Genomic DNA, 13,723 nt, shown 5'->3' on the forward strand with positions numbered 1-13,723 from the left:
GACGATCCGATCAAAATTACTAAAAAAATAAGGGTTTCGTCGACTCCCCTGATTTGCAACAAAGTGACCTTGACCTTTGAGCTTGACCTTCAAAATTTTATGCGCTGAAAGGGACCTCTATAGGCCTCTGATATGCGAAGTTACAAAAATTTCCAATGGTAACTGTGCTCTGCGGAGTGATTTATACGTGATTACAGACCAAAAAAAAACAAAACAAATAAACAAAAAAAAACAAATGAAGGTCAAGGCCAATCGCCACCAAAAATTAATCAGCTGAGCGCCAGACCATGAGCTATATTCCCATGAAGTTTGAAGACGATCCGATCAAAATTACTCAAAAAATAAGGGTTTCATCGACTCCCCTGATTTGCGCCAAAGTGACCTTGACCTTTGATCTTGACCTTCAAAATTTTATGCACTGAAAGGGACCTCTATAGGCCTCTGATATGCGGTTATAAAAATTTTCAATGATAACTGTGCTCTGCAGAATTTTTTATACGTGATTACAGACAAACAAACAAACAAACAAAAAAAAACATACAAGCTGACTAACATATCTTGCAAAAACTTCGTTTTGGCAAGATAATAACAAAATCGATTGACCAATATACTTGAAAAATCTTCGATTTTGCAAATAACAAACAGACAGAAAGGTGTGAAAACATAACCTCCTTCGCCTTTGGTGGCGGAGGTAATAATAGCAATCGTGCTATCTATCCGAATAAGTGTGCGCGTGTGTGCGTGTGCGTGTGCGTGTGTGTGTGCGTGTGTGTGTGTGTGTGTGTGTGTGTGCGTGTGCGTGTGCGTGTGCGTGCGAGTGCGTGCGCGTGCGTGCGAGTACGTGCGAGTGCGTGCGCGTGCGTGCGCGCGCGTGAACATGTGTTGTCCTATCCCTGTTGTCAGGTCAGGTCAGATTAGATCTGGAACTTGCTGCAGGTCCCATGTAAACCTGTACTAACCTGTTTCATGGTTGTTGGCGACTAAACCATCTCCCTCTCTGGTTTCCTGGTGAGGAGGATGTATGGATATGGACACCCAGCAGGATTAAAAACAAAACCAGTCAAAGGGTGGAGGATCTTCTTGTGAGCCAATGGCTATCCATATCTTGTGCCCAACTGTGTCTTCGGATGTCCTCCTGCAGTTGAGTTACTTTTTTATTAAGAGGTTGGTGGCAGGATTTGCACTCCGGCCACCGTAAAACCCTTCTTTCCGCAAAGCATACGAAAAGCACAAAAAAAATCTGAAAACGCACTCCATGGGAGTACCTCCTGTGCAGCTGCCCTATGCAAGGCAGCTCATCAGATGACGGGATTGGGGCAAAGCCTTCGGGACCGCCAACATTCGGGAAAAGCCTTCGGAGGAAAAGCACGGGGTAATCTTCCCGGGTCAGATTACGATCGTGTGTGTTGGGTGGTGCTGAGGTGTCATCCAGCAAATGGCTGTCTCCTTGTGTGGGTGCCTGGAATGTCTTATCCCAAAGAGAGGATGATCACCTGTCTCTGTTATCATCTGAGCTCAAGCGTTTGGACATCAGTATTACAGCACTCTCTGAGGTTCGGTGACCAGATTGCAGCGAGATCATGGCGGGTAGTTACACTTACTATTGGTCTGGTCGCTCTGATGGTTATCATGCCCAAGGAGTTGCTGAAGCTGTGTCCAGTAAACTGACTCCAATGATAATTGAGGTAACACCAGTCAACGAGCGTGTGATGAGACTAAGGATTTGTCACTCGTTGGGTGTCATTTCCCTGGTCTCTGTATATGCTCCGACTGAGGCGAGTGATCTCACCATGAAGGCCACATTCTATGCCACGCTCAAGTCTGTGGTTGATCAGTGCCACTTGCGAGACACTCTTCTTGTCTTGGGGGATTCCAATGCATCGACTGGAACTGATCGGGATGGTTATTAGACATGTGTTTGTCCCCATGGGTCTGGAACTGTGAATCAGAAAAGCACTAAATTCCTTGACGTTGCAAGAAGACATGGACTAAAGGTGGCTGCTTCATGGTTTCAGCACCCACAGGCTCATTGCTGGACTTGGTATTCCAACGCTGGTGGTGTTGCAAAGGAGGTTGACCAAGTCCACGTTGATGGGCATTGGAGGATGATTCCGAACTGCAGTTTCTTCCGGAGTGTTCAGTTCCTCAATACAGACTACCAGTTTGTTGTAGCAACTCTGAAGTTGCAGCTTAAATCCGGGAGAATGGTACCATCCCAGCCTAGGCTGGATGTTGACAAGCTCAATGATGAGAGGGTAGCTGAGGAGTTTGCAAACAGGCTGAGTGGGGATTTGGGGGGTCTGGGTACTTTGGGGAATCCTGAAGAGTTGTGGAGTGCCTTCAAGCCTACCATCCTTGATATTGTCGGTGGATGCCTTGGAACTCACCAAAGGGTGAGGAAGAATTTTGTCTCTCAAGAAACACTGGATACCATTGACCAGAGTCACAGGGCCAGGCTGAATGGCAGAGCTGAGCTGTACAGGATTCTTGATCTTCATGGGGTGCCACCAAAACAGATCAACCTGATGTCTGAACTATTCTCTGGTACTCAGAGTGCTGTGAGATGTGGTGATACCATCGCTGACTTATTTCCAGTTGTGACTGGAGTTTGTTAGTGGTATGTACAGGCCCCCACACTTGGTGCTTATATGGACTGGATTCTGGGGAGGATGTCGGAGAGATCATGCTGCGGTACATCGTTTGGGAATGTCAAGATCTCTGACCTTGATTTCACAGATGATGCAGTCATCTTTGTGGAGACTCTAGATATCCGTTTGGGAGCCATCAAGGGGCTGAATAAGGAGTCAGAGCCGTTGGAATTATGAGTTTCCTGGGTCAAAACTAAGATCCAGGCTTCATTGACATCTTGGAGGCTGCTATATTCTCTGTACCTGTTTGGGGCGAGGATTTTCAAGACACGGAGAGATTCATTTACCTTGGCAGTGATATTCATGTCTCTGCTGACTGTGAGCCAGAGGTCAACAGACATTTGAGTTAGGCCTGGGGAGTCATGGATTCACTGGATCATGGGGTGTCGTGCTGCCGGTACCTGTGCGGGAGGACGAAAGTTCAAGTCTTCAGGTCCTTGGTGCTTCCAGTCTTGCTCTGAGGATGTGAGACTTGGACACCTACCAGGGATCTGAGACAGAGACTTAATTCCTTTGGGACCAGTTCTCTTCGGAGAATCCTTGGCTTTCGCTGGTCAGACCTTGTGTCCAACGAGCGGTTGCTGAGAGAGACTTGAATGAGATTTTTTGCCTGCATAGTCCGTGAGCATCAGCTCTGGCTATATGGACATGTGACTCCTTTTCCTGTCGCTGATCCTGTTCACCAGATTCTCTCAGCGAGGGAGCCGTGTGAGTGGAGGAGGCCAATGGGCTGACCACATGCCTCACGGTTATAGCAGGTTGATCAGCATCTCAAGGAGATGGGGATGGGTCAGGCATCTGTCTGGGGGATGGCCAGACTGAGGCGCCTGGAGTACCGGCAGAAAGTGGATGCAGTGACGTGCTGCTCCGTCGCATTCTCCCATACCTAACCTGACCTGACCTCACTCTAACCCAACTAATACAGTGCAGTATCCTCCCACACCTCTTCTCTCTTTCTGTCTCCGGACGTATCTGGACGGTGGTTATGCCAGAGGGTGGTTATCTCCAATCATGTCTGGACAGTGGTTATTTCCAGATGGACCCTCCCCTCACACTGCCTTCCCTTGCCCTCCCCTCTCTCACTCCCCTCTTTTTCTCTCTCCCCCCACCCCCCATTTGTATACAGGTCAGTCGGACGATGCTTTCTCTCCAGACATGTCTGGCGGTGGTTATTTTATGTCTGGACCCTCCCCTCACGCTGCCTTCCCTTGATGTATGCGCGGTGGTTAAGTCTGGACGGACTCTCCCCTCACACTGCCTTACCTTGCGCTCCCTTCATTCTGCCTACCCTTTCCACACGCCTTGCTCCCTCCCTCCCTCGCTCCTCCCTCGCTCCTCCCTCGCTCCTCCCTCGTTCCTCCCTCGCTCCTCCCTCGCTCCTCCCTTCTTCCTCACTCCTCCCTTCTTCCTCACTCCTCCCTTCTTCCTCACTCCTCCCTCCTCTCCCTGCTTGCTCCCCCACCCCTCACTCCCCACCCCTCCTCACTTCCCCACACCTCCTCTGTCTCCCTCCCTCCTCCCTCCCCTCACCCCAACCCCCTCCTCTCTCCCTCCCCTCCTTATCACTCCCCCCCCCACTTAATATTTCTGCCAGCGAAGTGATGGGTTGTATTTGCTCGTACTGTATATAATTTGAGAAGCGTCTGTTTGTTTTTTTTGACTTCTATGCACTCCTGAACTGCTGGAGGGATTGAGTTGAACACCTGGGGATGCTTAGTTATCAAGTTTATTGGAGAGTGCTCACCAAGTGGCTTAAGCACTCCATTTGAGTTGGTGAGGAACGGCTGGCTTGGCAAACGCTAGCTCGCTGCTTGGTAACTGAACACACACCTGGGCCTGGTGGTTGTAATCGTGGTATACCCGTGATGCTTTTCGACAGTAAAAAAAACAACAACATACCCTCGTGGTTCAACGTGGGGGGAGGACCCCCAATTATGTGTAAATGTTTATAGTATAGCACTGCTCCTGGTGTGAAGGGGTATTACAAGTCAAAATTAGAATGGCACTCAGTAAAGCACATACCTTTGCCAGGCTGAACAGTTTTCCAGGCTGAACACTGATAGGCAGGATGTGGATCCGGACCTGAACCAAAATCTAATCAGTTTGTTCTTGTCACCAAACCAACTCTTCCATCTAGATTTGTCATAACTTGTTCACAAATTTTTGAGATATCCTGTTGTATATTGTTTTTGGCCCCATCTGTCAATGTTGAACAATCATTTTAAAATGCTCGTATCTGGATTCAGATCTTCACTAAAATCGAATCAATTTGACCTTATCGTACACCCAACCTGTCCACAAGTTTGTCCGAATCCGTCCAAAACTTTTTGAGATGTCCTGCTCACAGACAAACAAACAGACAGATAGGGATGAAAACATAACCTCCATCCAACTTTGGTGACAGAGGTAACTAGAAAGAAAGCATCTGAAAATGCAAAGCCTGTCCGAATCCGCGATGTACTTGAACTAAACTTGACAAAAACAACAGGAAAAGAAAATGTACATTTTATTAAGACCACATGAGAGGAGACCACCACGAGAGGAGACACCACATGAGAGGAGACACCACATGAGAGGAGACCACCACGAGAGGAGACCACCACATGAGAGGAGACACCACATGAGAGGAGACCACCACGAGAGGAGATTAATTATTTTTCTCCATCTTGTTACGAGTTTGCCGGCCGGGTCACAAATGGCTTCTCAGACCTGCTTCCTGACCTTTGACCCTGAAGCCGATGAGTCGCAGATAACTCCATGAGGGGTTGCTAAGCAACAACGGATGCCGTGTGATATTAATTTAGGTAGGGTCCTCACATCAAATTCCTGCGTTGCCTTCCCGGCAAATTAATCCCCCTCCCCCCAGATGCTCTCGACGCCCCGCTTCTAGAAATTAAGAACGGCCAAGCTGAACTGTAAGTGGCACGTCAGCTAGCTTATGACCATAGCAAAATTGCAGGGCAAAACTCCCATCCACTATTTACACACTATTGTCTAACCAGTAGAGAAAAAGACAATCTGGCAGGTTGGAAACGAATAGTCATGTTTAGCAAAATACACATATTTACAAACATACAGTTATTCACAAAGCAAAAGCAGTGCAGCAAAGAAAGAACCTTATCCTTTACTACACAAACACATTAGTCAGTCATCTTACCAGGAATCTATAGACACAAGCACCTCAATCATTTCGGAAGCAGCATAAGCAAGGGTGATGGACAGATAAAGTGAAGTCGGTGGGGGTATGGTGTTCACGTCAGGCTCACTCGTACGTGAGTAGTTTGGCTCATGTGCAACGAACAAGGTGTATGGTGCAGGTGATTGAGAGGTGTAGGTGGGAGGTGTGGTGTATATGGTAGCGTGTAATGTGATCTCTGAAAATAACAACTGTGGACCCAGTTGATGCTCCCCAACAGTGTGAGTCAATGAGGTGTGTGCGCTGAAAGATTCAAGGATATATGGAGTGGGTAAAAGACATGTTAGGAAAGAAGTCAGTTCTGAGTAGATTTGGCTAGAAATGAGGTGGTCACCACATTTGGAAACCCATGGTTCCTTTCTCGTTCCGCCTGGTACGTCTCAGCGTCGCGTTCCCTGAGTTCCTGGCCTGGACTGTCACTCATAAATGACACTCGTAACTAATGCTCGGAACTGCTGTTCTCTGGGCTTGACTCTTGAACAGGACTCTCTCCTCTCTCACTAAGAACCAACTCGTTCTCGACTTCTTCAGAACTGGAACTGGAACTTTACTCTCCCAGTGATAAAAACTTACTCCTTATGAACTGCGCTCCCAGAGCTCTATCGGCATTGCCTCGGTTGTCAATCACATCTGCTTTTTGACATCCTGCCACACTGATAGCTGGATCACAGCATGCCAGCCAATCATGATTAATCCTTGAAGCGCGATGAGCAGGGCTGCTGGTTCAGGGCAGGGTGAGTGGAATGGTCGTACAATGCGGCCAGTGCCCATGTGAATGCTCACCTGCTGCAATTGGAACCTCGTTTAAGCCATCGAAGCACTGGAATTGCCACTTAGATGATTGAGGTGCTGGTGCAATCATTGTTAGACAAGTGTCTTGAGAATGTAGTTTGACAATGTGGTATGATAATGATGGTAAGGATCGGATATGAGAATGAAGGAAAGGATGGTGTTAGAGAATGCATGTTTGAGAATGAGGTTCGAGTATGGAGTTGAAGAATGAGGAAGAGGACAATGGGGGTACTTGTAGCTACATTGACAATGCATCTTTCCCTTCCACTGATACAAGGGGAGAAGTAATCTAACGAAACAAAATACTACAGATATCTCTAAACTCCAGGGTTCCTTTATGTGTTGGATGTAACTCCCTGGGGTCTTCCAAAACTGCAACACGACCCCCTCCTCTGTACGAGACTCATCACGAGTCTGCTGGCTCCAGTGCATGTCAGGTGTAGTGTATTTTAACACAATTACCTGGCCTATTAGATTTAGTTTTTTTGATTTATTGACATTCACCCTAAACAAGGCTGAAAGCCAGTAATGAGCAGTGTTACAAAAGAAAAGAAAAGTGAAGACAATTTAGAACGATCAAGGATGAAGTAGTAGCAATTTATATTAATGTTGAAAGAAAATGGATCATAAGATGTGGGGAAGTACGTGACCGGCAAATAATTTCAAATTGATGCGGCACATGGAGAAAAAAAGCTACTTGGACAGCTCTTCATTCTACACCGAGGTTTGGTTAGAGCAGGCGTCGGCAACCTAAACCAGGCCGCGGGCCACTGGGCCACGTTCGGGCCACCTCGCGGGCCGCACCCCCCTCCCAACCCGAAAAAATGACAAACACACCTAAAATCAATGATAATAAATGTAATTGTAAATTGAACCTTAAGACCTTCAGACATCTGAAACAACAACGAAAAAATATTTAAGACCAAGTTAAGTGGACTCGAAGCAAAAATAATTTATTGTGACGTACAGAGACTGTGATATATGTGGAAGAATCATATGTCCACGTATGTTAAATTTGCCGTCTGTTCAGAAAGATGTTTCGTGGGCCGCACCTAATGGAAATCTGGACAAGGCGCCACGGGCCGCACGGGAGGAGCTCGCGGGCCGCATTTGGCCCGTGGGCCGCAGGTTGCCAACCTCTGGGTTAGAGTGTACTCGTATAGTTGTGAAGTTATGGCAAAACGAGTCTCCCAACTTAAAAAAAAAACCTCAAAAATGTTATTCACCAATTCAGCCAAAACTTGGTGGACGGGTCGAGCGTGTGAAAAGGAAAAACTGATTCGATTTTTGTGAAGATCCGAATCTGGATCCGGATCCGAGAATTTAAAAAAAATTTTCAGTGATTCTTCACCATTGAGAGATGGGGCCGAAACAATATATAACACGGTATCTCAAAAATTTGTGAACGAGTTATGACAAAACTAGATGGAAGAGTTGGTTAGATGACAACATACAAAACGTAAACTGTTCGGCCTGGTAGAGGTACGTACTCCACTGAGTGTCTCTTCTAGTTCCCATAGAATTACGGATGCGATGACTTGTATTATGGCTCGTTGGTTTTAACACACAATTGAAATGGTGTGTTTATATCGATCGAAGTAGTTTTGTGAAAGGGAAATGTAAATGGTGTGTTAACATGCTTGCCTCGCACACACTCGGTGGAAAAACTGACTGACGGCCTTTTGCTTTCAATCCTATTGCGGATCATGAATCTTGTTTCGTTCATTTGCGTTTTACACACAAAAGGCACTTCAAACCCATTTCAACGATAATGGGAACGAACGTGTAGAACGAGGCTTCCTCGGCCCGTCCAAAGTCATAGCGAGGCCCCAATGCTTGCAAATAGTGCGGGACGCTGGCTCGGCTGCCGGCGGATGACGCACTCATCAGAACGGCCACACAAGCACCGCTGTAAAGGACTTATTGTGGAGGCCCTGCCAGGGGGGCCATGGTGTACAGACAGGGTGCACAAAGGCCCTATCCGGTGATTGACGGTCTCTTTTTAAGGCCTCCTCGTAGGGGGTTCTTCTTTCGGTACTTTCTCCTGTTTAGGCCCAGAGATTTCTCCCTGGTTTGCGGTCTTCATGTGTCGACGTCCACACTGCATTTACTCCAAACACCGTGCAATGAAGCACGGACTGTGTAATACTCTGGACAACCCACCCCATACACAGACTCAGAACCACCCCAACCTGCCCCACGCCCACAACCACCCCACCCCCGAGCCCTGCTTATGGAACTGGACAGATGTGGCAATGAAATGGTCACCTCAGTGACTTATCTTGATTCAATTTTGTGTCCTTTTGTTTGTCGTTCTTCATATTTTTAGATCCTCGTGGAGGATCTCTAAGTTTTACTCACATTGTTGTTCTTCATCTTCTTGTGGACTTTTTTGTTTCACAGCCTACAGTTTTCATCGAAACTTCCTGAAACTTGGCATATATATGTAAAAATACCCTGCGCAGACAGTAACCATCTCCGATTTTGAAAATTCCTCCTAGAAAAAAAAGTTATGACGTCAAAATATCTCCGCTAATGGAAATCGCCTAAAAAAATTATCTCTGAAACGAGGAAAGCTTTTTGAATTCTGTTTGCGGGAATCGAACAGGGCATTAGCAGAGATGAATCACTGCACATATGATAAATCACTATGACGTCATGTCAATTTTTATGACGTCATTCCTATTTTTTGACATTTTTTGTTTCACAACCCAGAGTTTTCATCGGATCTTCATGAAACTTGCCATGCATATGCAGAAAGCCCACGCGCAGGCAGTAACCATCTCCGATTTTGGAAATTATTCCGAGAAAAAATCTTGACGTCATAATATAGCCGCTAATGGAAATCGCCTATACCATTATCTCCGAAACTAGGCAAGCTGTTTGAATTTTGTTTGCGGGAATCAAGCCGGGCATTAGCACAGATAATTTATCGCAAACCTGATACATCAATGACGTCATATTCGTTTTTATGACGTCATCATTAAGAGGACGAGGATCTTAGATCATTTGAGCTTCTTTGTTTAAACATCCAAGTCTCTTCGAGGGGCTTGTACACACGCCACATGTAGGACAGAGAGGCTCCTGGTGGAGTTTGTATACACACATGCAGGAGAAAGACTGTCCTTGTGGATTTTGTGCACGCACCACATGCAGGACAAAGAGGCATTTTGCCACTGGACGAAGGTAGACGATGGTGTCTCGGTGCTATGTTTTCACCCATATCTGCCTGTTTGTTTGTTTGTGTGGACGATATCTCAAAAAGTTGTGGATTGATTCGGATGAAATTTGTTTGGCTGGTTGCGTGTGTTACAAGGAGGAACTAATTAGTTTTTTGTGAACATCCGGATCCAGATCCGACTACTAGAATTTTTAAAGTGATTCTTCACCATTGAGAGATAGGGCAAAAAGGATATATAGCACAATATCTCAAAAATTTTTGGACGGATTCGGATGAACCTTGGTGGACAGGTTGGGTGTGTGACAAGGACGAAGTGATTAGATTTTGGTGAAGATCTGAATACAGATCCAGATATGAGAAGTTTTCAATTTTTTAAAGTGATTTTTCACCATTAAGAGATGGGGCTAAAAACGATATATCTCGTATATGTAGCATGATATTTCAAAAATGTATTGGGACTGATATGTTCTAGTGGATGAGGCATTGTTTGGTGGAAGTATGCTCTCCACCGTGTGCCCCTCAATTTATAATTGTGATGTCATAGGTCACATGGTATGACAGCCATCTTGGATTAAACGCAAAAAAAATTAAAGCATTATATATCTGAAACCGCTGACGGGAAAATTTTAAACTTGGCACGTCTCATTATATGCCCAATGGGGAATAAAGGGTTGTAAGGAAGATGTCATCAGTGAAGTGGTTCACCAGCCATAAATGTTTTTTATCGAAATCTTTGTTTACTATTGAGATTCAGTGTGTATGTCCAGGTCATGACGTTTTTACCAATTGAGCTTTTGTCATCAAATCATCAACAAGCCTTTATTATGAGATTGTGGAAAATACAAATGAATGAAATGTACAATTTTTTTTTAACTTCTTTGCATCAAGTTTAGTTAAAATACAAAGCGGATGCGGGTGGGATTTTCATTTTCAGATGCTTTCTATAGTTTGTCTTGTGATTCATGTAAAAGTACATTGATATCTTCCAATGTCCTTGTGGACCTTAAAGGATGGCCTATGCCCTAGACTCCCTAGAGGTATGCAAACTCGCCTTTGAGCTGTCTAACCTGGGTTTGAATGTTGACGCAGCTATTATAAACTGTCATCCCAGAGTTTCATAGGCAGGGTTATTCATCAATGTGTGCTGTCCCTTGGATGGACTTTAAACTGGGAGTCTGGTGTGCCAACATTAATCAGTGGAATTTCAGCTTTGAATCGAACTGCTTGCAAACCACTTGCTTCTGAAACACACACACCAGGTCGGTCTCTCTTGGCTGTCCAACCATTCTCTTCCTATTAAGTGACCAACATATTGCTCTTTTTGGTCGCTCTTGATCCTCCATGCACTACACATGACCGATCCATCTCGAGCTCCTAATTTTGATCTCTTGTATGATGCTTTTCCTCCCTGTTAGTTTTCAACCTCTTTCTTAGAAGCCATGTCAGGCAAGAAGGTTCTCAAGATTTTCTCACGGCTTCTGTCGAAATTAGACTCCAGCTTGCTATTTTTACTTACGAAATCTAAAGATTTCGTAAGTATATTGATGCCTTCCGTTTCTGTTTGTTTGTTTGTTTGTTTGTTTGTAAGCACGATAACTCGAGAACGGAAGAAGCTCCCAATGTCAAATTACACCACGTGATTCAGGAGGGTGATAGCTAGTGCTGATTAGATTTTGGTCAAAATCGGTCAAAGGTCAAGGTCACAGTGAGGTCAAACATAATTCCGTAAATTCATGTGGAGAAATGGAGTATTTTTGCTTCGCTCGACGTTACGAGTTCGTTTTAACTTTGATTTTAATTTTGTCTTCGGTTTTTGCGATCGCTTAGGACGCTTAAAACTCGGTTGTCGAAATTCTGGTAAAAATCGGATGTTTTGGAGACGTTTTAAGATTGTATAAAAAATATTTCACTCGACGCGTCACGGGTCGTCCCATGATGCAGTGCGCTCGAGCAGACGCGTCGTTGAGTTACGTTAAGGTATAATATCATTGCGTGGAGAAATGGAGATTTTTGCTTCGGTCGACGTTACGATTTTTGATGGTTTGATACAGAATCATCGTAGAAACTTCTGGTTTGCGTCGCTACCTTCTCGAGAGACAGCTTTTATTAGACAAGGTCAGAGGTCAAGTTGACGATTTCGTAAGTACCAGTCTATGACTGCTTGTTTGTTTGTATGTTTGTAGGCACGATAACTCGAGAACGGAAGAAGCTACCAATGTCAAATTACACCATGTGATTCAGGAGGGTGATGGCTGGTGCTGATTATATTTGGTCAAAATCGGTCAAAGGTCAAGGTCACAGTGAGGTGAAACGTCCAAAACATTCGATTTTTGATGGTTTGGTACAGAATCATCATAGAAACTTCTGGTTTGCGTCGCTACCTTCTCTCGAGACAGCTTTTATTAAACAAGGTCAGAGGTCAAGTTGTCGATTTCGTAAGTACCAGTCTATGACTGCTTGTTTTTTTGTTGATTTTCCAAGATTCATATCCAAATAGGAGGACTGACTACATTGCTGTCAATGATCCTCAGCTTAGTGTTGGTGTTGTGCTTCTTTGACTTCCAGATTTCCTTCAGTCTCGTGAATGCACCCCTTACCTTTTGTATCCGTTGTAGTACATCTGCATCTCCCCTTCCTGGTATGGTGATCATTGACCCCAGATATGTTTAACTTGTCAACCTTTATGATTGGTCAATTCTTGCACATGAGATTGTTGTTCGTGTGTGGCATGTATGCTCATATGCTTTCTATTTTGGCCATGTTAATTTTCAGCTCAACTTGCATCGCATACTCCTGCAAACCACCCATCATAACCAAACCATGCAGCACAATCAAACCACCCATCGTAACCCTTATCGAGGAACTGATTTGAGAGCAGCACACTGCAAAGTGTTTAGTACATTTGAATGATTGAATATCCTTGTGATGCATGTAAAAGTACATTGATATCTCACAGTGTCCTAGTAATTTGTGTAAAATCCCACTACTTGTCTGCTTGAACGCATGTAAACCCTCAGCAAAGTCAATCCCAATGAGGACTTGCAATGGAGACCTCGTTTAAAGGTTGGATGTTATAAACACAAGATCAACAGGAGAGCTCATTGGTAATGTTATCGCCTCTGAGCTATCTGTTTGTGGATTTTCTCCCCTGTGGAGTAGAATCCGATTAAAACTGCTGTCCTCGTGCAATGCCCGGTGTGTGTGTGTGTGTGTGTGTGTGTGTGTGTGTGTGTGTGTGTGTGTGTGTGTGTGTGTGTGTGTATATATGTGTGTGTGTGTGTGTGTATATGTGTGTGTGTGTGTGTGTGTGTGTGTGTGTGTGTGTATATGTGTGTGTTTGGAGGGGGTGTGGTGGGGTTATGAGAAGGTGAGGAGTGGCTAAATGTTCAAGCATGTCCTTGAGATGGGGATGTAAAGGTGGTTGCTGAGGGTACCTTTAGGTTATGGACATTGAAATCCTATCAGTATCTGGAAAAGACAAGGTCATTGTGCTGGTTGTTACCCGATTGGCTATAACTCCCTGTTTTGTGATTAATTAGGATGTTTAAGTCAATTCAATGGGGGTGGAAATGCCATAACAATGGAATTACCAAAAGTTTGTACCAAGAAGATTCATAAATTGTGAATCTTAAGTTTTAATATGATGTGGATGTGGATGATGTGGCACAGGCAGAGCGGACCAAATGACCTCCTCACATGCGTGTCTTATATATCTTTATATCATACCAGCAGGGGTAACTGGCATTGCCCGGTCTATTTTTTGTGGGGGCCGAAAACACTTCCGCATACCCACTAGGTAATGGGATTGGTGATCATTCAATATTAGCTTTCACATAGCCACAAAGTCAAAGGCAATAAAGATATATTTTTTTAATTTAAAAAAAAAAGAACTTTTTTTTTTTTGAA

General features: G+C 44.8%; 1 protein-coding gene across 7 annotated transcripts in view; it reads left to right on the forward strand.

Annotated features, from left to right (window-relative positions):
- LOC147030239 (uncharacterized) overlaps positions 1-13,723 on the forward strand; it is a 150,325-nt gene that overhangs the window by 112,798 nt on the left and 23,804 nt on the right. Inside the window, exon 3 of one of the 7 annotated variants that reach the window (XR_015056272.1) lies at positions 12,001-13,723. This exon is cut by the window's right edge and continues 1,900 nt beyond it. The exons of the other annotated variants lie outside the window; for them this stretch is intronic. The gene's annotated coding sequence lies outside the window, so the exon portion shown is untranslated. The remainder of the gene's footprint in view (positions 1-12,000) is intronic. 7 annotated transcript variants of the gene reach the window in all.

This window comes from Eptatretus burgeri, chromosome 3 (assembly GCF_056783735.1).
Source record: "Eptatretus burgeri isolate ZD-2024b chromosome 3, Ebu_testis_v1, whole genome shotgun sequence".
NCBI classification, from domain to species: domain Eukaryota; kingdom Metazoa; phylum Chordata; class Myxini; order Myxiniformes; family Myxinidae; genus Eptatretus; species Eptatretus burgeri.